Source organism: Armigeres subalbatus, chromosome 2 (assembly GCF_024139115.2).
Source record: "Armigeres subalbatus isolate Guangzhou_Male chromosome 2, GZ_Asu_2, whole genome shotgun sequence".
NCBI classification, from domain to species: domain Eukaryota; kingdom Metazoa; phylum Arthropoda; class Insecta; order Diptera; family Culicidae; genus Armigeres; species Armigeres subalbatus.
In genome coordinates this window covers 255732539-255754747 of record NC_085140.1, presented here as the reverse complement: position 1 = coordinate 255754747, position 22209 = coordinate 255732539, and the positions used below count along the sequence as shown (strand labels likewise).

General features: G+C 41.3%; 1 protein-coding gene across 1 annotated transcript in view; it reads left to right on the top strand.

Moving 5' to 3' along the window:
- The first annotated feature begins 5549 nt into the window (after nt 1–5549).
- LOC134212102 (uncharacterized) overlaps nt 5550–22209 on the top strand; it is a 443781-nt gene continuing 427121 nt past the window's right edge. The window contains exon 1 of the mRNA XM_062689641.1: nt 5550–5806. The gene's annotated coding sequence lies outside the window, so the exon portion shown is untranslated. The remainder of the gene's footprint in view (nt 5807–22209) is intronic.

Genomic DNA, 22209 nt, shown 5'->3' with positions numbered 1-22209 from the left:
CAAGAGGCCCAGAAGCCTCCTTTCAAGAGGCTCAAAGCCTCCTTTCAAGAGGCTCGGAAGCCTCCTTTCAAGAGGCTCAGGCTTCCTTTCAAGAGGCTCAGGAAGCCTCCTTTCAAGAGGCTCAGGCCTCCTTTCAAGAGGCTCAGAAGCCTCCTTTCAAGAGGCTCAGGCCTCCTTTCAAGAGGCTCAGAGCCTCCTTTCAAGAGGCTCAGGCCTCCTTTCAAGAGGCTCAGAAGCCTCCTTTCAAGAGGCTCAGAGCCTCCTTTCAAGAGGCTCAGAAGCCTCCTTTCAAGAGGCTCAGAGCCTCCTTTCAAGAGGCTCGGAAGCCTCCTTTCAAGAGGCTCAGAGCCTCCTTTCAAGAGCTCAGAGCCTCCTTTCAAGAGGCTCAGAAGCCTCCTTTCAAGAGGCTCAGGCCTCCTTTCAAGAGGCTCAGAAGCCTCCTTTCAAGAGGCTCAGGAAGCCTCCTTTCAAGAGCTCAAGCCTCCTTTCAAGAGGCTCAGAGCCTCCTTTCAAGAGGCTCGGAAGCCTCCTTTCAAGAGGCTCAGGCCTCCTTTCAAGAGGCTCAGAGCCTCCTTTCAAGAGCTCGGAAGCATCCTTTCAAGAGGCTCAGAGCCTCCTTTCAAGAGGCTCAGAAGCCTCCTTTCAAGAGGCTCAGGCCTCCTTTCAAGAGGCTCAAGCCTCCTTTCAAGAGGCTCAAGCCTCCTTTCAAGAGGCTCGGAAGCCTCCTTTCAAGAGGCTCAAGCCTCCTTTCAAGAGGCTCGAAGCCTCCTTTCAAGAAGGCTCAGAAGCCTCCTTTCAAGAGGCTCAGGCCTCCTTTCAAGAGGCTCAGAAGCCTCCTTTCAAGAGGCTCAGAAGCCTCCTTTCAAGAGGCTCAGGCCTCCTTTCAAGAGGCTCAGAAGCCTCCTTTCAAGAGGCTCAGAAGCCTCCTTTCAAGAGCTCAGAAGCCTCCTTTCAAGAGGCTCGGAAGCCTCCTTTCAAGAGGCTCAGGAAGCCTCCTTTCAAGAGGCTCAGAAGCCTCCTTTCAAGAGGCTCAGAAGCCTCCTTTCAAGAGGCTCAGGAAGCCTCCTTTCAAGAGGCTCGAGGCCTCCTTTCAAGAGGCTCAGGAAGCCTCCTTTCAAGAGGCTCAGGCCTCCTTTCAAGAGGCTCAGAAGCCTCCTTTCAAGAGGCTCAGGCCTCCTTTCAAGAGGCTCAGGCCTCCTTTCAAGAGGCTCAGGAAGCCTTCTTTCAAGAGGCCAGAGCCTCCTTTCAAGAGGCTCAGAGCCTCCTTTCAAGAGGCTCAGAGCCTCCTTTCAAGAGGCTCAGAGCCTCCTTTCAAAAGAGGCTCAGGAAGCCTCCTTTCAAGAGGCTCAGGAAGCCTCCTTTCAAGAGGCTCAGAGCCTCCTTTCAAGAGGCTCAGAGCCTCCTTTCAAGAGGCTCAGAAGCCTCCTTTCAAGAGGCTCAGAGCCTCCTTTCAAGAGGCTCAGGCCTCCTTTCAAGAGGCTCAGAAGCCTGCTTTCAAGAGGCTCAGGAAGCCTCCTTTCAAGAGGCTCAGGCCTCCTTTCAAGAGGCTCAGGCCTCCTTTCAAGAGGCTCAGAAGCCTCCTTTCAAGAGGCTCAGAAGCCTCCTTTCAAGAGGCTCAGAGCCTCCTTTCAAGAGGCTCAGAAGCCTCCTTTCAAGAGGCTCAGAAGCCTCCTTTCAAGAGGCTCAGAAGCCTCATTTCAAGAGGCTCAGGAAGCCTCCTTTCAAGAGGCTCAGGAAGCCTCCTTTCAAGAGGCTCAGAGCCTCCTTTCAAGAGGCTCAGAAGCCTCCTTTCAAGAGGCTCAAGCCTCCTTTCAAGAGAGGCTCAGAAGCCTCCTTTCAAGAGGCTCAGAAGCCTCCTTTCAAGAGGCTCAGAAGCCTCCTTTCAAGAGGCTCAGAAGCCTCCTTTCAAGAGGCTCAGAAGCCTCCTTTCAAGAGGCTCAGAAGCCTCCTTTAAAGAGGCTCAGAAGCCTCCTTTCAAGAGGCTCAGAAGCCTCCTTTCAAGAGGCTCAGAAGCCTTCTTTCAAGAGGCTCAGAAGCCTTCTTTCAAGAGGCTCATAAGCCTCTTTTCAAGAAGCTCAGAAGCTTCCTTTCAAGAGGCTCAGAAGCTTCCTTTCAAGAGGCTCAGAAGCCTCCTTTCAAGAGGCTCAGAAGCCTTCTTTCAAAAGGCTCAGAAGAATCCTATAAAGAGGCCCGGAAGCCTTCTTTCAAGAGGCTCTGAAGCCTTTTTCCAAGAGGCTTGGAAGGCTCCTTTCGAGAGGCTCGGGAGCCTCTTTTCGAGAGGTTCGGAAGCCTCCTTTCAAGAGGCTCGGAAGCCTCCTTTCAAGAGGCTCGGAAGCCTCCTTTCAAAATAAAGGTTGAGAACTTCTGCTATAAAAGATATAGTTACTCAATGGACAGACCAATATGAACGAAGAGCTTTAACGAAAAATCGGGATATGCAATACACGAGTAACAAATGAATCGTGTGACAATTCCGTCGACTGTCTTTGAATGGTTTGTAATTGTAGACTAACTATAAACATCATTCTAACAGATTGTTCGAAATATAATAGAATGTGGCATACTTCAGCCAAACTATAACAATGAAACACATGCTACAAAAAGATGATAATAAAATCAAGATTGAGTGATATGTTTTATCTAGGGTTTTAGTACCGGGAGTACCGGTACCGGAATTCCCGGGAGTACCGACCAATTTTCGGTACCGAAATACCGGTACTGGCTTAATGAAAGTACCGGTATTCTCGGTACTAAGCAAAAAGTTTTGGTTAAAACTTCCGATGGTTAAAACCACATTATTTGAACGCTGACAATAGAGGTAATAAACTATAGAGGACGATTGTCGCTGCGGTTCCCTTTGTTATCGTTCCCAAACAAGTTGGCTACCTATCTGTCAAAACGTAATCATTTTTCCTTCGTTGACATTTAGTGCCCTATCCTTGCCAGCAAAAAAAGTTTCGCCAGTGACGACAGCGACAATCAATTAGGACAAACGTCAGGCGTCCGATGACGTACCTCAAGACAATCAAACCGCAACGACATCGTCACATCCCAAAAAAAGATTGTAAGACAAGAGTTAACTTACAACGACTCAGAAAAAGCTAAAAAAAAATACTTATCAATGCTTCATGATTAACTAGCAACAGTTTGCCCTACTTCTGTAGACTCAAAAAGAGCTTTCTCTGTTTCTGGAAGCTTCGCTACTAAAAACGATCCCGTATGTCTGACGAAACATTGAATATGCTGCACGTTTTGAAAGCATATTTCAAGGATAAGGACAAGCCCCAAGACAAGTGTTGAATACATACAACGCAATGAATAAAGTTTGAATCGTTACCATTAGATCCTGACTTTTTATTGATTTTAATGATTTTCGAAAAAAAAATCTTCCAGTACCGGTATTTTCCCGGTACTCCCGGTACTGAGGCATTCAGTACCGTAGTACCGGGACTCGCCAAAAAGGGTCGGTACTAAAAACCCTAGTTTTATCAAAGCAATAGATTAAGTCGAATAATTGTAAACATTGTATAAAAATTTTAATAAAGAATAATGTGAATGCTCAATGCGGGTATAATGCCTCAAATAATTTCCACCCTGATTTGTCTCCAATTTCTAAAATTTCTGTTGAAATTTTCTAATATTCAAGGAGCAGTCTTTGCATCGTCTGAATATTGTCTGGAACATTATATTTATGAATTCCTTCTTTTGTCCTGTTGGTGCTTGGGAAACGAAGGGGGTAGAAGATTAAAATAAATTCATAAATTGATAAAGCCGCAAAACTCATTAATTTTCTTAAAGAATGTCCTGCGTGAGATCAATATTTTTTTCTAATAAAATTTTGAATTCCCTTCCTGAATAGTAAAATCGATACTGAATAGGATTATATGTCATCTGCTTGTCATTTCACTAATTTGTTCAAAAGTTTTTTCATGAAGCAAATTAACTTCATAACTTTAGATATACTCATAAAGCTTGATACTTTAGATATACTCATATTCTTGTCCAAAGATACATAGCTCTAAATATAACAGTTGAGGCTAGAAAGTGTTATTTAACATATTATTTTATTATTATTATTATCATTTGAATGACATTTGGCCTCCCACGTTGAAAAGTATATTTTTTTTCCATGAAAATGTTCTATTTTTCTTTGGAAAAAATGATTTTTCCATTGCCATTTAATCATTTTTAATTATAGGCATTTAATTTTTTATGACAAATATCTACCTCATTATGGAGCGTTATTTTTGTTTCATTTCAAATCAAGACGCTCCATATTTCTGACAGGATATTTTTTCAATTTTCCTGCGGTAAACCTGACCATGCGCAGTAACGTTGACAGTTTCTAAATGTCATGCATCGCAATCCGTTCTCAACATTCCACCATATTTGTTTTCCCAGCATCCTTCATCTGTCATCGCAGGACCATCATCGTATTGAAACTTTCGCGTAGAGCTTTCGAGAGATCCTCTCTCACCGTTCTCTGGGTTGCCTACACTTTCTCCCGCTAGCACGAGTGGGCTCGGTTCTCGTTCGGTTTGTTTTCCTTTCAATTTCTCCCAATTTTCCGGAAAATTGTGCGTGTTTTCTTTGGCACACGGCAGGCAGGATATTGTAAACATTCCTTCGCTCGTGGCTCGGGACCGTCAGGACATCCGACTTCGGACGATTCGCGTGCTCCCCGCTCAGTGTGCAGACATTTTTCTCTTTTGGGTGCGTTCAGCCTGGCGTCCTGGCAGAATCCGTAGCGTAGTTCAGTTTTGCAGAGATTTTCGACCTTTCCGGATGTTTGATGGAAGAACTCGCGGGCGTGAACCAGACACCAAATAGCTCCCTGGGATAGTTTCCTTGATATTGGATGGCCATTGTCTGTGGTCGGTTTGGTGTGTTAGTGTGTGGTGTTGTGTCATCCTTTCGGAAGGTGGGAGTGGAAGGAGTCTAATTTTATGTGTTAAGGCCAGAATGGGCTTCTAACATTTGGGTTATCTTGCCAAGAAATATACAGAAGTGGAACGTGTGCCAAGCCAATAGATTGCCCATTAAATTTTCTGGGAGTGGAAGCGGATGTGTGTTCCTGCTGAGCAATCAAGGCGAACGGAAGCTTGACGACGACACCCAACCTGCAGAAAAAAAGGGGGTGGTGGTTCCTGCTGCCGCATTTTCGGGTGGAGTTGGGAGAATTCATCAAATGATTTCAGTGTGCATGTTTCATTATCATCGATTTGCGGTTTGACAGCAAGTGAGGCAAATTAGAACCCTCGGGCGAAGGAAAAGAGAGCAAGCTTACGTGTGAAAAGAATCGTTTGAAGCTACGCAGCATCTCCTCCTTCCATAACTTGTATTTGTATAGGATTTGACCAGGAAGAGTCGACGGCGTCGTGGCAGAGAAGGGTGTTTCCGAATTGTGTTTATCTAGCGGCTGGAAAGTGAATGAGTGTCGTGTGTAACTTTACCGTAGAGAAAATTGTTGGAACAAAGTTACACTAAGAGCCATTTGGCGCCTCCAGTGGAAGTTTTACGTGTCCGACTATGTTTGCCGAAGAACATCTTCCCAACAACAGCAGAAGAATTTCATAATCGGAAGTTTTCTACGATTGCTCTAAGTGGACCAGTGGGATTTTGGAAAGTGCTTTTGCCACTGTCGGATACTCTTCAATATTCGCATTGAGAAAGTGTGCTGAAGGAAAACTTTGCAACCAAATTGAAGTTTTTTTTTTCTTTGGAGTGTCCGGTCAGTTCGTCTATTGGATACGAGAAACATCATTGCCGGGAAGTTTGCTGAAATTGCTGATCACGCGTGTGAGAGGTAGGTGAGCTTTCCTTTCGTACTCTTGGTGTAGAGCAATTTTTATTTATCTCACGTTTTCCGTAATAATGGTGCCTTTTCGATTGTTGGTTTAATGCCTTTGAGAGTAATTTAAACTTGATACAGAATTCATTCTAGAAGCTCATATAAGTCCGTTTTCCGAAAATGATGATATAACTTTCAGAACAATAAATAACAGTATTGATATACTTGGGAGTAGGACATGACGTTTACTGATATTATTGTTCAGTTATGTTTGTATAATATTTTTACAAAATTATTTTCAATGATCAAACAGATAATTCGGGTTATGGCCGTATAAGTTTTTATATGTGCACCGTGGGAAGGGGGGTGTCAACTATGCTCCAACTTTTTCATGACGGATTGGTCATTTGACCAATTGACGCTCTCTATTTTAGATTAATCAATGAAGGATATTCGTTTTCCATGAAAAAACATCGATAGTTTCATTTGAATATATCTGGATGACCCAGATATCATATCTTTGGATTGAACTCGTGTTTGGGAACCTGCGAAGGAATAGAATTCCATATTGCACTGTTTACTTTACTTACTTATGGGTTCTGTACACCTCAACATGAAAAATCTTCATCCTGAGCGATGTCCAGCTATTGCTTTAACCTTTACCAGGTTAGATTTCGGTCGACTTCTTTTATTTCTTTATTGAGGCTTCGACACCATGCCCTTCTGGGTCTGCTTCTGCTGCGATGTCCCGCTGGATTCCTGTCTAGTGCTTGTTTGCAGATTTCGTTTCCACCCCTACGTAGAGTGTGGCCGACCCAGCCCCACTTCCGAGCCCGAATTTCTGTTGCTATCGGCCTCTGGTGACAACGACGATGGAGCTCGTTGTTTGAGATCCAGTCGTGAGGCCACCAGGTCCGAACTATACACCGCGGGTATCTGTTGATAAACACCTGCAGCCGTTGAGTGTTCTCCACTGATACACACCACGTTTCGCTAGCGTATAACAGCACAGATTTCACGTTAGAGTTGAAAATTCATATTTTGGTACTTTCGCTTATCTGCCCGTTTTTCCAGATATTTCTTAAACTCTCAAAGGCAGCCCTTGCTTTCTCGATCCGTGCGTCTATGTCGATCTTGGTATCTTCGTCTGACGCCATTTGACTACCAACATTCTCCATTTGCCCGGCTGCTGTGAAGCTGGAAGGGGTCGCTGTGTTTGCATCCGACGATTTGGTTTTGTTGACGTTGATGACTAAACCTGCCGAAGAGGAGCGCTCGACAAGATCGTTGAGCTTACTCTGCATATAAGAGAACCATTGGGCGAGGGATGCAACGTCATCATCCAATTCGAAGTCGTTTAGGTGCTTCATTGTTTTGAGGCTTACACAGTTTACTAATTCTGAATTTTCAAACAGGTTTGATCAGCTTTACAGTTTACTAATAAATGTTTTTTTAAGGTATATAAGATATTCGAGGATCTCCAAAACACACGGTCCGGCCTAGGATATTTTCGGATGGGAAACATTCTCGGGTCCCAGGACATAGTGTATCCATTGTAATTGCCACACAAGATACACAATAGAGTGGTTCAAGAAATCGATTTTGCTCCAAACGGCTCATCTGATTCTGAGCTGATTAGCATTGAACAATGCACACAAATTCGTAGGTGGTCTTGACTGTTGTATGAGAGTAGCATCACTTCCATCCATTACCACAGATATTGATCTCTTAGATCTCTTAGATCAGCAGTTCTCAACCTTTTTCTTGAGAGGTATCCCTTCGAACTTTTTCATTGATTGAGGTATCCCCTATTTTATGCTGTATATGAAAATAAGTGTAACTCGTCTTTAGTATTTAGTCTTTAGACTTTAGTTAGTCGAGCCAAGTACGAGAAACTGAAGACGGCCTTACAATACAATAAAGTAATGGAATTAAATGGAACAGTACAAACTCGTCTTATGACATGTAAATGTAACTCATAAAATATATGAAAATGGACCTGAAAACTAACGGGATATATGATACGTCATAAAGTGGGCAGAAAATTTCATTATTCCGTGCAATTTCCCAATTAAAATTAAGCTCATACATCAAGCTTCCTACCGGACTTGTACTGGATGCCTCTGAGCCTGGTTGTGGAGGACAGGATTCAAATCGATTTACTGATCGCCATGCTGAAGACTAAGTTTTGGAATGAAAAAAAAAAATCTCAAAACTTTATCAATAAGTTTTGATTGGAATTGTAGTACGTCCGCCATTACGCATTTTGGTCAAGGGTACCCCTTGAGGCCAGAAATGATTGAGGGTGTCAAACGCGAAGGAGTATTTGTGACAAAAACTTAGTACAACGTACATACTACATATTGCCACAAAGCTTTCGAATCAATGCAATTTTTGCTGTAGTCATCTCAATTGTGACCAAAACGTCACTTACACCCCTTTGCATCTTACCCCCTTAATAAAAAGTCCAATACCTGAAATTTATTATCTGTCACAGATTCATCCTACCTCTTAAATATCAAATTTTGAAATGTCTCCAATTATAGAAAGCAGATTGCAATTGAAACTATTTTCGCCATTTTCAATAGCAGGATAATTTTTTTTTTACATAAACGGCAAACCATAGAGTTTACTTCAAATTTGCCACTCTTCACTTAAAGCAGTCGTAAATGTACTGTCGGTCGGTAAAGCATTTCATCGTAATAGTACAAACGGGCCTATGACAAACACCCGAAAGTCATTTGCCCGAAACAGTCATTAGTAGCGTTCGTGAGCTCGTTTCGATAAAACCAAAGCAAATAATTTTCGGGCCAAGGGAAAATGTTTTTTCATTGTTTTTAGTACAGGAACATCTTTTACCCAACACGAGCTGAGTAAATTGTTTAGAAAGTCAACGCTTCAGGGCGCGTTGCATCATGTTTTCTATCGGACGCAGAACAGTAGTACACTCATAGAAATGCGTAGTTCTGCTTTATGCGGATGAGTGAATTACTTTGATATAACATCGTACAAAATAATTATTTTATCGCTTTCCAAGGTGACTTCCTTTAGATTGCCTTCCGTGGCGCTCATGGAGATGCAGAGAATTCTTCGATGTCTTGTAGAATTGCGTGTCGAACTAATTTTCCTCTTCTAATCCTAAATTGACTTTGAGGACGTAGCCAGTATCGTTACTGGTCTTGAATCAATGAAACTCCAATACATATGTAAGTTCTTTTCCCTATAATTATTGGATGAAATTCTATTTTCTTTTCATCACTTTGTTGTCTCACTCATTTTTGCGAGAATTGTCGTCAAACAATTATTACAAATTTTATATGCTTGGTTTGTTGATTTTTTTCGGTGATAAAAGATAGTCACACAATTCGTTTTTGACGTAGGACTACGTCTATCTTTTCTATATTGGGGTACACTTTACGATTGCGAAAATCGGGGACCGTCATGAAAATATGTGGGCCCTCTTAGCCGTGTGGTAAGACGCGCGGCTAGAAAGCAAGACCATGCTGAGGGTGGCTGGGTTCGATTCCCGGTGCCGGTCTAGGCAATTTTCGGATTGGAAATTGTCTCGACTTCCCTGGGCATAAAAGTACCTTCGTGTTAGCCTCATGATATACGAATGCAAAAATGGTAACCTAGCTTAGAAACCTCGAAGTTAATAACTGTGGAAGTGCTTAATGAACACTAAGCTGCGAGGCGGCTCTGTCCCAGTGTGGGGATCTAATGCCAATAAGAAGAAGAAGAAGAAGTCACGAAAATATGATAGACTTTAAACTTTAATATCTCAGCCATTTCTCGATGGATTTTTTTAGACAATTCGATCAGGCATGAGTCAACGCTTCTTTGCATTTATATGAAATCATTGATTTTCAACCATTCATTATCGATAATTGATAAAAAGTTTAGAAATAGGTAAACCAACCAATCACGTACATGCATCACTAGCACAGATATCAAAATCAAGCAACTTGCGGGTTTGGATCTAATCCTCAGTTTGAACAAGATTTCACACAGAGCGTACCCATCAAAGCGATCGCAGGGGGCACAGCATCACGGAGGCGCTGGTAACATTTTCAACGGAAATCTATCGCATTGGTGGTGGTCCTCGGTGTGTTGCTGCAGATCATTCAACCTCAACGAATCAGCATTTTATATTGAGAAAGAGTTGACTACAAAAATACCAATATTGCGATCCGCGCCGCCAGTGGCGATGCTGAAAATTTATCGCAAATTGTGGTGTCAGTTAGGAAAGGCGCATTGCGGAAAGAATATTGGTTCTTCTCAAGACTAGCATTTTCTGAAAAGAAAGGTTAAATTGCGAAAATGAACTGTTTCGGTGGCATCCGCGTTTGGCGTGGAAGCTTGGTTTCTGTTAGTGATTCCATCCATTCAAATTTACCGGCTTAATTTGTTGAATACAAGAAAGATGCTTTCCAGCGCGCGCGAGCCATTTTGATCGGGATTCCGCAAAGAGCGGTTCGACCAAATTTGATGCTATACACAGCATTACGAAGGCGTGGGTAGCAGTGGCAATGCCGGAAATTTAATCCAAATGATGGAAGCTGGGCCTTCCTTAGCCGTGCGTTAAGATGCGTGGCTACAAAGCAAGACCATGCTGAGACCATTTTCGGATTGGAAATTGTCTCGACTTCCCTGAGCATAAAAGTATCATCGTGCTAGCCTCATGATATACGAATGCAAAAATGGTAACCTGGCTTAGAAACCTCGCAGTTAATAACTGTGGAAGTGCTTAATGTGCACTAAGCTGCGAGGGGGCTCTGTCCCAGTGTGGGGATGTAATGCCAAGAAGAATAAGAATAAGAAGAAGATGGAAGCTTAGCAAAAAAAATCATCGAGTTACGGTCAGACAGTTTCAACGCATGATGCCGACAAGCGTTTGGATGCAGTTAGTTATTCATTTAAACAAATTTAATGCATCATCTCCCTCCGACACGCGCTTGTGATTCTGCTACCGAAGAGCAACTTTTTGTCCTCGCCAAATGATAAATTTTGCACTTAGAAGAAAATTTTCGGATCTACCTTCCCTTGTGCAAAATAATGGTGCAGCAATGAACCGATATATTTTCAATATTGCGACTTTTCAATCCCTAACAGCAAAAAAAATCAAAATATTGTGAGGAAATTTTATTTTACTACTACTGATGCCAGCCATTCGAAAAAACATCTGCAACATCTCCCTTCAACGCGCGCTTGTTTTTTTTTTTCCAAGTTCGTTTATTTGGTAGGCTCAGGCGTGTATAACACTTTACGGAGCCATGGTTCTTTGTGATATATACAATCAATGTCATTTTATTATACAGTTAATCAAAGACGGGGAGGAGCCAGCGTACTCGTGGTGACTCGAGGTTAGTTTACAATGTTTAAGGATGGACGGGGCTTAGGATTTGGGATAAGGAAATGTCAGCTTCTCATCCGGGCATTTGGCGTCAGTGACGATGTGGCGTGTCGTCATGCTCGAGGAATGGTTCGACTGGGAGCATCTTCCGGATGGCAAGAGCTATGGAGCTCTACGGAACAAAAAGGCAGAGACTAAACAAAAAAAAAAAACTTTGAAGAAAGAAAAAAAAACAAAATATTAAATTTTGATGTCAGAAGCACAAAGAAAACTATAAATGGCCTGCATATAGACAACATCACGATCTCCCAAAACACCTCGAACTTCCCTGAAGGGTTGTTTACCTCGGGCCACAAGGGTATCCAATAATTGCTCTCTGGAGGCGTCATTTTCCGAGCAGGACCAAACTACGTGATCGATGTCATCATAACCGGCTCCGCACCTACATAAGTTGCTATCGACAAGGTTTATTCTGTACAGATGTGCGTTTAGTGAATAGTGATTAGACATAAGTCTCGACATCACGCGAATGAAGCCTCGACTTAAGTCCTCACCTCTGAACCACGCTCGCCCAGAAACTTTTGGAACTATGGAAAATAGCCACCGTCCAAGTTCGTTGTGTGTCCAATTCCTTTGCCAACTTTGAAGAGTACTCTGACGGACTAATGGGAAAACTCGTTGCTCGAGAATTGTCTATCATAAACTTCACCTTCCTGTGCACCCACCTTTGACAGCGAGTCTGCCTTCTCATTGCCGTAGATTGAGCAGTGAGATGGGACCCAAACAAAGGTAATCTTGAATGATCTTTCGATCAAAACACGCATCTGCTCTCTTATGTTTGAAAGAAAGTAAGATGCGTGCTTAACAGGTTTCATCGACCGGAGTGCCTCGATAGAACTAAGACTATCCGAGAAGATGAAATAATGGTCTACGGGCTGATTGGAAATTATCCCTCAAAGCGAAGTTAATTGCTGCCAGCTCAGCAACATAAACCGAACACGGTTCCTGAAGTTTTTGGAAGGTGGTTGAAGTTACATTGAAAACACTGAAGCCAGTGGATCCGTTGATGCGAGAACCATCAGTGAAATATCTGTTGTTGCAATTGACATGTTCATATTTTTCAGAAAAGTGAGGGAATAGATATTTGTCGAAGATGATCTGGTATTCCTTGAATAGCGTATTTCATGGACAGATCGTATTCAATTGAGGAACTGTCGTTGGTGAAGTGAACTCGAGGTGGATTATAACACGGAAGACAAAGATCTGAAGAAATGTAGTTGAGATAGACTCTAAGGAATCTTGAACGACAAGTTAGTTCAAGCATATTATCGAAGTTATCTAGAACAAGTGTGTTACTTGTTCCAGATTTGATGAGTATTCTAAGTGAGAGCTCCCAGTAACGGTGCTTTAAAGGAGTGACTCCAGCAAGCACCTCCAGGCTCATGTTATGCGTTGAATGCATGCAGCCAAGGGCAATACGCAAACAACGATACTGAATTCGTTCCAATTTGATCAGGTGGCAATCAGCTGCTGAGAGGAAGCAGAAGGAGCCATACTCTAAAACAGAATGAATAGTCGTTCTATAGAGTTTGATGAGGTCTTCCGGGTGAGCACCCCACCATGTTCCGGAGATAGAACGTAGAAAATGGATCCTTTTCCGGCATTTTTGTATCAAATACTCAATGTGGAGTTTCCAGGTACATTTGGAATCAAACACGACCCCAAGGTATTTAGAAGACAAAGATTGGTTGATGTCATCATTCAACAGCTTGAGTTTCAGTTGAGCAGGATACCGCTTCTTAGTAAACACAACCAACTGAGTTTTTGCGGTGAAAACTCGATCCCTAAATGTCTGGCCCAAACAGTCAGATTATCTAGGGTACTTTGTAATGGTCCTTGCAAGACAGCTGCACATGGACCTCTTAGAGAGACCACGGCATCATCTGCAAGTTGTCTGAGCGTGCATTGTCCTTCCAAACAATTGTCAATATCTTTAACATAGAAATTATAAAGCAAGGGACTTAAACACGAACCTTGGGGAAGGCCCATGTAGCTATTTCTGGAAGTTGTCAGAGTGCCGAGTGTGAAGTTCATTTGTTTTTCTGACAACAAATTGTACAAGAAATTATTCAAAATAACGGGTAATCCACTACTGTGCAGATTGCCTGACAGTACTTCTATGGAAACTGAATCAAAAGCGCCCTTAATGTCCAAGAATACTGAAGCCAATTGCTCCTTGTGCGCAAAGGCCAGTTGTATATCTGAAGAAAGCAACGCTAGACAATCGTTTGTTCCTTTCCTTTCTAAATCCAAACTGAGTATTTGAAAGCAATGCATTTTCTTCGACCCAATGGTCGACTCTTGAAAGGATCATTTTCTCCAATAATTTTCTCATGCATGATAGCATGGCAATCGGTCGGTATGAATTGTGATTAGACGCTGGTTTTCCAGGCTTTTGAATAGCTATTACTTTCACCTGTCGCCATTCAGGTGGCACAATGTTGTACTCCATGAAACAGTTGTACAGGTCAAGTAATCGTCTTTTTGCGATATCTGGGAGGTTTTTAAGAAGATTGAATTTGATGTTATCGCATCCCGGAGCAGAGTTATTCGATGAAAGAAGAGACATAGAAAGTTCCAGTTCCAGAGAATGGTCCACCCAAAGAACCGGGATCAGTGACTGATTCTCGAAATAGCGGTTCTGCTGGTACGGAATCTGGACAGACCTTTTTTGCGAAGTTGAATATCCATCGATTGGAGTATTCTTCACTCTCGTTGGTGGAAATGCGGTTCCGCATGTTGCGGGCCGTTTTCCAAAGTGTTGTCATTGAGGTTTCTCGTGATAGTCCCTCGACAAAACGTCGCCAGTAGCTACGTTTTTTGCCTTGAGAAGATTTTTGAGCTTTCTTTCGAGCCTCAAATACTCTTCAAAGCTCGGACCTTCCGTGTTTACGGACGGCCTTGAAGGCATCAGATTTCTCAGAATACAACTTAGTACATTCATCATCCCATCCAGGAGTGGCTGGTCTTCTTATGACAGATGTACTTGGAACGCGTCGTTTCTGAGCTTCTAGTGCGCTTTTTTGAATCAACTCAGTAAGGAATCGATATTCATCCAAAGGTGGAAGAGTATCAGTTGATTCAATACCAATTTTACCGCCGATGCAAATTTTGCCAGTCAATGTTCTTCGTGAGATCGAAAGGAACATTAACTGGCTCAGATTGTTGATAGCTACTTAATTGTGGTAACTATCGGCATATGATCACTACCATGGGGATCTTGAATTACCTTCCACGTGCAATCTAATGATAGTGAATTTGAACATAAAGACAGATCAATACGGCTTTGTTGACCATTTGGTCCTATTCGAGTTACTTCACCAGTGTTCAAAATATTCAAATTGAAATCGTCACACAAATCATAGAAAATAGGCGCTCTATAATCGTCATACGTTTCGCCCCATCCAATACCATGTGCGTTCATATCACCCAATATCAATACTGGAGATGATAGGAGGAGACTGCGCTCCAAAAATGTCGACGATTAATAGAGGCATTTGGAGGAATGTACACTGAAGCTATGCAAAGATCTTTATTCTTCACATTTACTTGGCATGCGACGATTTCTAAGCCGGGAACAGTCGGAATGGGAATTCTGTAGAAGGAGTAGCATTTTTGATCCCCAAAAGAACGCCACCATAATGATCATCCTGATCTTGGCGAATAATGTTAAAATCGTGGAAGTTGATTTCATCTTCAGAAGAAAGCCATGTTTGTGCAGAGTGTAAATATATCGCAATCGGAATTGCGAATCAAAAACTTGAACACGTCTAATTTATTTTTCAGACTGTGACAGTTCCACTGCAGCACAGTGATTGTATCTTCGGTGTTGGCCGTATTATCCATCGAAAGATACAATTTCTGCAAGAAGGGCCATGAAACAGTCAATTGCTTCAGATAACTTTCAACTGTTGGAATAAAGAGGTCAATGATTGGCCTCAATGAATTCGGAATATTGAACAAGTTCAAAAACGGTCCACAAGGTCCTTAAAGGAGATCAATCCTCGCTTGGACGGAATACTTTTTCTAGAAGTGCGAATTTGTTTTTTCTTTCGTTGATTCTTCCTAGCCGGATGTTTCTTCGAAACATCGGATTTAGGCAATGGCGGAATGTCTTACTGCAACTAGGATCAAAAGAAGCAGTAGGGACAGATTGCTTCGGGATTTTAAATAAACCCCATTACCTTCTGATTTTGGCAAGCTTTTTATGGATGACTTTTGTTCTCTTACGGCGCGATCCTGGGGAAGACGGTTGCTTCCTCTTTCGGGCACGTGTACCTCCGCAGAATCATCCATATCGGCTGCGTCAGAGTCCAATTCGTCAATTGATATGGAATCATAATAATCACTTACACGAACGGTGGCTGAAATAGCAGTCGATGCTGTGGCTGTGGCGGATGTGTCTTGCGACCTAACCATTTCCGCATACGACTGCTTGGAGCGCTGTACCAACGAGCGCTTCACGTTGCGTGGGCGCTTTTAGTACACCGGGCATTCTTGCAAACCATGGGGAGGGTTCAAACCGCAATAAGCACATTTTGTTGCTTGTTGCTGGCAGAACTCCTCCCGATGTCTTTCTGAGCATTTGCCACAACGTGGTTTGTTGTCACAAAACTCGGCAGTGTGACCAAGTTGTTTGCAGTTGGTACAATTAAATACCCTTGGCACAAAAAGACGCACCGGAAACAACATATTTTCTATATCGACATACTTTGGAAGCATCGAACCGGCGAATGTCACCCGAAGCGAGCCTGACTTGGAATAAACCTTTTTGCCATCTACCGTGGCTGCTGAATGCAATTCCTTGCAGTCCAGAATATCCACGGTTCTTTAGGCGACCTTTCCCTGCAAGCACATCCTTGCAAGTCAAGCTCGCTGCGTTGATTACGCCTTCTATCTCGACCTCCCGCGAGGGCACATAAACTAAATATTCAACATTGTACGCCCTGTCGCCAGCAATTTCATTCGCCACCTGGTATGTAGGTGCGGTGATGCGTAGTTTGTTCCTGTTGATTTGGCTGAATTCAAGCTTCGTAAAACGACGCGTCAAATCTCGTTTTATGCCCAGAAAATCTAGGCTCTTCACTTTCTGCCGAAAGTAAACAACCCAAGGCCCAGGCGAAGCCGCATGGTACAATCGTGTGCGCCCTGCATCTTTTGGAGGCCCATTGCCTTCCACAGTCTCTGTCTCCATTCTCACCCCGCAAGGTGGAAGGATGATTTGCTTATGTTACTACTAACTTAAGACTAATAGCTAATCAGAAAAAAAAAACTTAAAAAAAAAACTAATTTTATTTATTCTATCAGTCCCACTCCGAATCAAGCAGATGGGAGAACAATAAAAACGTTTCTACTTATCTGCCCCTGCTGCTGTAGGTAGCAGCAGTAACAATAGCCTGCTTCACTGGCGTCGCCAGAAGCAGCTACTTCACTCGCCGACAGCGATCGCCTGGATCCGTAGGTAGGCACCACACAATAGACTCGCACTACCGAACACAATCCGCGATGAGACACAGCACACACGTCTGGCTCGTTCGAACTATCGGCACGGAATGAACGCGCGCTTGTTACTCTACTACTGAAAGGCAACTTTCTGTCGTCGTCAAACAATTCATTTTCTCACTTCGAAAGAGAAAGAGACACAAACTATGATTACAAATGCCATCCATTTCGTATAGCTACGTAGTCCTACGTCACTTTTGCGTACAACCCGATTGGGCTGCACCTTTGAGGTTTTAGTGGGGAAATTGATCAGTTTGAATTATTTGCAGATCAGGCGTAGTTCTCAAGGCATTCGATGAGTAGAGCTGTGCGCCGGTCATATCATCGGCGGCGCGCCGTTGACTTTTATCGGCTGCGGCGTCGGCGGCGGTGTGAACCGGCGTGGATGAAAAAAATCTATAACTGGAAAAATAAATTTAAGGGCGGATTTTTGGATTCACGCTGTTTTGATTCACACGGTAGGAATCGCCCGTATAAAAATCGACTTCAGTGGGTTAAAATTGCAATATTCTACGTCAAGCAGCACATTCAAAAAAGTCAATTGCCGGTGACACTAATCAATATCTGATTTCAAAATGTTATTTAAATTAACACTGTTTTGTTATTCTCTAAATCAAATTTAAGCAATAAATCCTGCTTCACTTTTCGTGACCCCTGAGCAGTGTTGAGAATTAGATTTCGGTGTCATAGAACTAATTTGTAATTAATTTTTTTCTAAAGTTATTTCCAATTCAGGATTTTGATACAGTCCAATCGTTTTACTTCTCAATATTTCTTAATTTCAGAAAAAATCGAACTAGTGTAAAACGACCTATTATGGAGGGGTTAAGCACCGTGTCAAAATAAAATTGATTACAAAAATTCTTCAAAAATTACCTGTTGGTCGATTTCCATATTGTAGTAGTTGAATAGGATGCTCGTTAACTATAGTTTCGTAAATATTACGTGAATTGTGTTGAACTTATGTTGTTTTGTTTTTATCACAATAAAAACAAACTACCGCAATAATAGGACGCAGTTGCCTATCGTTGCGATATTTTTTGAAGGTCAGTCCTATTGTTGCGGTATTGCATGTAATTCTTATGGAGAGCGATACCGCAACAATAGGACCTTAGCACTACCGCAATAAGAGGCTCAAGGAATTCGAATTTTTAACGAAAAAAGTTGATTTTTCATAATTTTGAACGGAATTTTGTGAAACAAAAGCTGTTCTAGTCGTTAATTCAAAGAATTTCAGCGTACCCACAATTGTTTTCAATGGTGTTATATCCAGAATGGACTACTTTATCACTACGGTTACATTAGGGCATACAACAACGATAGGACGTTTCACCCTACTATTCTTTGAGTAACATATACAATTAGGCAATGTTTGAGTGGCTGCATATTTATTTTTTAGAGAATTTGCAGTGCCACTTCGTTCACAAATCTCAATAGATGATCAACATAAATGAAAATAAATACTAGCTGAGTAAGACTGGGGATGACCAACCAAATTGAATATTTTTCCTGAAATTTGGTAAAATATGAAACGAAATTAACTGTTAAATATGAAAAAAATTCTTAGGAAATTTCATTAGGAACTCCTTCGTAAAATCCTATGAGAATTCCTACAGAAATTTATATAGGGATTTTTTTCTTCTAAAATCCATTCACGTTCTCTTTGGGAAATTCCTTTAGTAAAGCCAATCCTGCAGGAATTCATTTGGAAATTTATTAAAGAATGAACTAGTTTCCGATGGAATTCCTAAAAGAGTTTTCTTAAGGAATTTACGAGTGAATTCCTGAAGTATTGTCGGAAAAAGTTTATGAAGGCAATCTGGCAAAATTTTGAAAGAATTTCCGGAAGAACTTTGGGAACTGAAGGAATTCCCAAATAAAAATCAGTAGGAACCTTTTAGGAAAATTTTGAAGAAATCCCCACAGACATTTTCAAAGGAATTCCTAACAGAATTTCCAAATGCATCCCAAGAGCAATTTTAGAAGGAATTTTCAAATAATTTTTTAAAGGAGTTTCGAATGATCCGATCCCGAAAAAAATCAAAGAAATCGAAAATGTCGTAAAGGAATTTCTGAGGAAAATGTCCAAACATTTCGCTGCACCTCGATTGTATACAGACACTGAGTGCGGGGTCTACCCCGGAGCCGACGTCCTCTTCCAGGTTCTCGGCAGGTTTTTGTTTTTGCTGGGCTGTCTTACGGCATACGCACTACATATTTAGCCCACTGTAATCTGCCGTATTTTATCATCCTGCCTTTGTCTGTATTTTTATACACTTGGTACAACTCGTGATTCATTCATTCGTCTGCGCCATTTACTATTTTCCACCAAAAAAATCCTATATCACCAATTATCGTGGTATAGCGCTTATCTATTGTGTTCCAAAACTCTTTGAAGCCATTATAAATGAGAAAATTTTCGTTCAAATCAAAAACAAAATCACTTCTTCGGTTTTTTTTTCGAAGGACGCTCTACAACCAAAAACTTACTTGATTTTTTTTAATTATTCCTTGGAAGCAATGAGTAACGGAAATCATGACATACACAGACTTCAGCAATGCATTTGATCGAGTTGACGTACCCATGCTCCACCAAGTATGGAGCGCAGTATTAATCAACGATGTGTACAGAGGTAGTTTTGTCGGTAGCTTCCTAAAGTTACCAAAGAATTTACTGGAGGATTATCCGGAAAAATTTCTAGAAATTGCTTAAGGTAGTTTTGAAAGAATTCCTATGGTAATTTCAGGAAAAACTGACAAAGAACTTGCTGAGCAACAAAATCCTAAAGGTATCTTCCGTTGGAATTCGTGAATAAATTTTCGATGAAATTCCTAAGCAAATTTCCAAAGCTTAAAGAAATTTCCGAAGTTATTCGTAATTGAATTTCTGTTGGAGTTTTTAGAGAGTTTTTGGAGGAATTCTGAAATAATTTCCGAAGGAACTCCTCGAACATTTTCTGTAGATATTTCAAAAGTAATTTGTGAAGGATTTTCAGAAGATATATCTGTGTTTCTGAACGAAGTCGAAGGAATTTTCGGAGAAATCTAAGACTATCGGAAGTACTTCTAGGAGTTCCTTCCTTCTCCTTCTCCTTCTCTTTCCTTCTCCGAGGAAATCCTTCAGGAGTTTCTTCGGATATTCTTTCTGGAACTTGGAGGATAAGGAAATATAAGGAAATTTTGTCTTAGAACTTTGCAAGGAGTTCCAAAGGAATTCTTAAAAGAATTTATGAAGGAATTTTCTGATGAATACCTCAATAATTTTCCCAAGGTTTTCCTGAACACATTTCTGAAGGAATGCATGGAGGAAATTTCAAACTAATTCCTGAGGGAAATTCCAAGGAATATTCGAAAGACTTTCTGGAAATCGTTTCCGGAGGAGTTTTTGTAGAACTCCCTGAGGCAATATCCGAGGGCAATTGCAAATCAATTTCTGAGAAAAAATTTCAAAGAAATTCCTGAATTAATCAAGCAATTATTCCAGAAATACCAGTTGGCATTTCCTCTGAAATTAAATTAGGAAATTATCATTTTATTTATTTATTTAGACATTTGTTTATGGATTTCTCTGGAAAATCATTTAGGAATTATTTTGGGAAGTATTCTAGAAATACCTTCAAAAACTCTTTTACCACTTCCGACGGGAATTAGTTTTGAAAATTTATTCAGGCTCTCTTTTAAAAATGCGTTCGAAAACTCATTTGGAAACTCCTGCACAAAACCCTACAGGAATATCTTCTAAAACTCTTCCAAAATTTCATTTGAGAACTCCTCCAAATTTGTTTCCTGAGTCATCTAGAAAAATCCGCCAAGAATTCCTTCTGATATTTCTCTTCTTTAAAAGTTTCTTCGAAAAGCTTCCAAGGTTCCTTCGTAGATTTCTTCAGAAATTCTTTCGAATTTTCTTCCAGGAAGTCCTTTGAGAAATAATTAGAGAATAAAATAGTTTTCGATGGAGTTACTGATTGGAGTTTCGAAAAAGGAAAACAAAAAAATAAACAAATTACCAAGTAATACTTGGAAAGAACTCATGAAAGCATTTTTGGAGGAATTCTTGCAGGATTTCCGAAAAATGTTTTAAAGGAACTGCTGGAAGAAGTGCAAAAGAAGTTCCTTGGGAAAGTTTCTAAGAAAGGAATTCTTTGAGAAATTTCCGTAAGAATTGCTCTAGAAACTTCCGAAGGAATTCCTTAAGGAGTCTTTGAACGAATTTCTAACGAAATTTTTGTAGGAATTCCTGAAACATTTTGTCGTATATATTCCATAAGGAATTTCCGAAAGAAATTCTTAAGTCTCGACTTAAGCCGAGTCATTGTGGAATTAAATGGAAAGTACTAAACTCGACTTAGACAGTTGAACATATTCCACTAAAAGAGCTTAAATAATTTTTCTCAAGAAAACTGATTAAATAAGTGGCCTGGTTGAAAATAAATAATTGTGTCACAACAAACATAGGTGTCCGACTGAATGCCAAAGCCAAGGCCTGGCTTAGACGAATTCTAAAGATCAGTCAAACATTTTATGTGTTATTCTACTTAGTAGATTAAATCTGCTAGATAAAGCCTCAATCAAACTCATAAACTAATCAACCAACATATTTATTAATCAAGACAATGTGTTTCACCACACTGACTAAGAGACACCATCTCGTAAGGTAGATTTTAAATTGAATTCGTTCCACCTTAACAGCATTTATGAACTATCATAAGACGAGTTTAGTTCTATTCCAATCAATTCCACCAACTTTAAAGATATTGGTGTGGCTACGCCGCCACCAGCCCCTGGGCCTGCCTCTTCTGCGATGTCTTGCTGGATTCCAGCCCAGCGCTTGCTTGCAGATTTCGTCTCCGCTCTTCCGTAATGTGTGGCCGACCCACCTCCATTTACGCTCTCGAATTTCTGTCTATAACGGTTTTTGATGGCATGGTCAATGGAGCTCAGCATTCTCAGATCCAATTGTGAGGTAACCAGGCCCGAATTGTAAAATGTAGACATCGGTTGTTAACTACTTGCAGTTTCTGCGTAATCTCTACTGATACACACCAAGTCTCAAAGATTTTATCCGGAACTTCCTTGCGTCTAATGGCGCTTCAGAGATTTTCGCGGTTCAGACGATCGAATGCTTTTTCATAGTCAATAAATACCAGGTAGTGAATTCGTTGACTTGCTCTTCCTGGGCAGAATCCTCCCTGCTGCCATCGGAGAGTCGAATCTATTTTCTCCTGTATTCGATTTAGGATAACTTTGCACAGAACTTTGAGAACAATGCACAGTAACATGAAGCCTTGCCAATTGTCGCACACAGCCAGAGCCCCCTCTTTGGGACCTTCACTAAGACGCCCTGCATCCAATCAGCCGGAAAAGTTGCGGTTTCCCAGATATCGTATAATAGTTGATTTGCGCAGATAGCATGGGGTCTCTGCTGAAATGCTATCGACCCCGGGATTTTTGTTGGATTTCATGCTTCGGATGGCTGCCTCAATCTCCTGCAATGATGGAGCTT